General features: G+C 44.4%; 1 protein-coding gene across 1 annotated transcript in view; it reads left to right on the top strand.

Annotated features, from left to right (window-relative positions):
• The first annotated feature begins 2,816 nt into the window (after nt 1–2,816).
• LOC102258801 (zinc finger protein OZF-like) overlaps nt 2,817–3,861 on the top strand; it is a 14,809-nt gene continuing 13,764 nt past the window's right edge. The window contains exon 1 of the mRNA XM_014532092.1: nt 2,817–2,992. The gene's annotated coding sequence lies outside the window, so the exon portion shown is untranslated. The remainder of the gene's footprint in view (nt 2,993–3,861) is intronic.

Below are 3,861 nucleotides of genomic sequence, written 5' to 3'. Positions count from 1 at the left end.
TTGAAACTTTCAATGGTGTTTTTTATTGCAGCTATATCACTCTTCATTTCTTCTTGGTTCTTACATAATTTATTGAGTTTTTCATCTGTTTCTTCTTGCTTCCTGCATAAGTTGTTGATTTTTTCCTCCATCCGGTTTATGCATTCTAGGACCCTTAATCTGAATTCTTTTTCTGTCATGCTGCATGCCTCGGTTTCACTTAGCTGCTTTTCTGGCAAGTCCTCCTATTCTTTCCTTTGGGGGTTTCTTTGTCAACCCATGTTTGATCTCACCAACATATCTAGATGTTGAGTCATTCAGTGGCTGCTCCCTGGTGGCAGTGGCTCCTCGGGCTGCGGTTGCTCCTCGGGCAGTTGTGGTAGCAGCTGCTCCTCAGTTGGGAGCAGCTCCTGTGGTGGGTGCTGTTCACTGCTGTGGTGGCTCCTCTGGCTGGTGAGGGGAGGCTTCACACACAGCTGCTTTTCCTCAGACAGAGGGTGTGGTGAACAGGAGGCTGCTGTTCCTTGAATGCGGGTGGGCTACACAAGCCGCATGATATACTTTTAAATTTAATCTATGTTGCTAGCATTCTTCACCATTCACTTTAAGTCAAAGCATTCAATAGTACATTACGTGAAGTTAAGTACTGTATTATTTGTCAATTTTCCTGGTGTTAAATACTCTCATCATGATCAGTTTTAAACTGACAAAATGATAGCACTGAGCATGGGCCTGCTAAGATATTTCAGTAGCAAATGATTACATATTATTTCCAACATATTTGTATAGTAGGTACAAATATACTCAAGAACATTCATGATAAAATAGTAAAATAATGGGAATGGCAAGTTTTAAACATTTTAAACTTTGATGTAAGTATAATTGATTTAGAACATATATTCAAAAAATGTATTTTTATTGATTTCAGAGAAGACGGGAGTGGGGTGGGCAGAGAGAAACATCAATGCTGAGAGGGAATCAATGATAGGCTGCCTCCTGTAAATACCACAATATGAATCCACCCACCTCCTGAGCATGTGTCCTGACCAGCAATGGATCAGAGACCTGCAAGGTCAACCACTGATCCACACCAGCTGGGCTCTCCTAAGATTTTCAGGGATCCCACTCACCTGTAAGCAGGGTAGCAGTGAGCAGTGGCAGCTCATCCTAGGCCAGTGATGGCGAACCTTTTGAGCTCGGTGTGTCAGCATTTTGAAAAACCCTAACTTATCTCTGGTGCCGTGTTACATACAGAATTTTTTTGATATTTGAAACCATAGTAAAACAAAGACTTATATTTTTGATATTTATTTTATATATATTATTGCCATTTAACAAAGAAAAAACAACCAAAAAATTCAGTTCGTGTGTCACCTCTGACACTCGTGTCATAGGTTTGCCATCACTGTCCTAGGCTAATACCTGAATCTACCCTCAAGACTTCCTTTACTCTGAATGCCCAGTGAGCTAACAACAGCCTCGCTTTGGCTCATTTATTGCCCACAATGTTTCTAGAGAGTCAAAGGAGCCATGCCTAGTCTCTCTGCTATGGCTTGTTCTATCATAAGGCCTACATTTTTTTCATTATCCCCAGCTTTAATTAACATACCCTCAAAATATTCTGAACTCGTGTTGGGAAATCTTTTCTAACATGAAGTAATAAACTCAAACACTACAGACCAAGGTGAGGCAAACCCGCTCCAGGCTCATTCCTGTTCCTGAACACAGTTATTCCTGGGACATCCTCTGTAAAGACAGACCAAGGCAAGATTTTGCATAGAGGACTTGGGTAAAAACGTTATACCCCTCAATCACCTTGGTGTTGGTGAGTCAAATCAACCTTAACACTATTCTGTTTAGTATTGAATTTTTAGAGAGAAAGGGAGACGGAGAAACATCAATGATGAGAGAGAATCATTGATTCGTTGCCTCCTGCATGCCTCCTACAGGGATGGAGCCCCCCAACCTGGGCATGTGCCCTGTCCTGAAATTGAACCAGAGATACCTTCATGGGTTCATGTCCAACCACTGAGCCATGCCATGTGGGCAAACTATCTTTTTTATTGTTGACTCTATTAAAAACAGTCCCAATATCCCCCATCCTCAACCCCCTTTGCTTCCCTCTATCTGACCCCCACCATTTCTAGGCCCTCACCACATTATTGTCTATTTCCATGGATTATGTATATACGTATATACTTTTAAAAATATATTTTTATTTATTTTAGAGATAGGAAGGGACAGGGAGAGATAATTACATCAGTGATAAAAGAGAATCACTGATAAGATGCCTCCTTCTTATACCCAACACCACCCAACTACAAGCCATGAATATTCCCTGACAGGGAATAGAACCATGACCTCATGGATCATAGGTCAACAGTCAGCCAGTTAGTGACTCCAACTGGGCTATATTATTTAATTTTTCTTTTAAATATGTATTTTTTATTTCCCCCTGTGCATATATTCTTTGGGGGATCTCTCCCAGTCCTCAGCTCACCCCTCTCCTGACAGATCTGCCAGTCTGTTTACCAGGCCTCTGGTCCCAGCTTGTCTTTCCCAGGGCCACTTGGTGAACCATATCACCTTTATTCACCAATGTCATTGGCTGGGATGCCAGCCCTCCCCTTGGGTTTGGGAAAACTACAATACCCAGAAAGGAATGCGCCCAGGTGGGCGGAGCTAAAGGGCACTTTTGCTATCAGGGCTTCCAGTTAGGGAGGGACTTCTGCCTTCCTCCTCCTGGCGGGCATTTTGACCTCTTCAGTGTCTTCAAGGACTCACAGGCTTCAGCCCATTCCTGGTGAGTAGGAGGAGGTCTAGGAGGAAGAGTCCTTGCTGTGCAGGGTTTTTCTGACACTTTTTGAGGAACAACATGCCGTGATTGGGGCCTCCGTGCCTCCCAGACTCCTCTCTGCTTACAGCTTTCTCTCAGCCTGACCCCATTTAACCCTCCAGCCTTGGGGACTGGCGCCTCTCAGTTACTGCAGCCCAGGATGCCGCATCCAGAACAGTGAGTCGCTCCTGGGTGACAAAGGGCGTGATGGTGGAAAGAGGGTGAAAGGCTGCAGTGCCACTTTGTAAGGACAAGGTGGTGAGGCTGAGCTGGGAGGATTTGGAAAACCGGGCCTGTTTGGGGTCTAAAGGCAACAAAGACATGAGGTGTGGTTTTGCATGAGGAGTTTTACTTTCATTCTTAGAACGCTGGGACCATCGATGGTTCAGAAAAAAAGAGGGACATTTTCTGAGGTAGGGTTCTAACTTTTCCTAAAATTGCTCAGAGGAAGAACAGACTAGAAGACAGAGGACAGCAGCCGTGGACAGGAAGGAGAAGTCCTGTAAATGAGAAGGTAACTGGCAAGAGTGAGCCCTGAGGACTGAGCCCTGGGATAACACAGGCATCTGGGGAGCACCTGGCCTCTGGACTGGGCAAGGGCACTGAGCAGCCTGAGCCCATAGAGTCTTCTGGTAGCTAGGCTCTCAACAGACCATTATCTTTCCACAAATTCCTGCAAATGCAGAATTGATTAGTTGTACGGGTTTGTGGAGCTTATTTCAGGGCCTCAACACTTGTGGCCTCTGAGATAGTAGAGTCCTGGGACTGTCCAGCGGCTCTTGAAGTCCTTGGACCTGGGGACTTTAAACAGACACTAAGCCCAGAATCCTAAGGCCACGACTAGGGCTTCATGACGTGGACCTTGTTTTTGGCAACCAGTGTAATGAGTGCGAGGTCCTCCAAACATTGGTTCCAGAATGTGCCAAGGCTTGTAGTGAAGAGAATAGTGAGCTGATTCAGGAACCTACACATATGTGTTGTTTTGCTTTTGTTTTTCGGGAAAAAAATATACATATATGGGTGGGTGCGTATATATAAATATATAT

Source organism: Myotis brandtii, unplaced genomic scaffold (assembly GCF_000412655.1).
Source record: "Myotis brandtii unplaced genomic scaffold, ASM41265v1 scaffold840, whole genome shotgun sequence".
NCBI lineage: Eukaryota > Metazoa > Chordata > Mammalia > Chiroptera > Vespertilionidae > Myotis > Myotis brandtii.
Note: the sequence above shows the minus strand (reverse complement) of the source record. Positions and strands in the feature narration are given on the sequence as shown.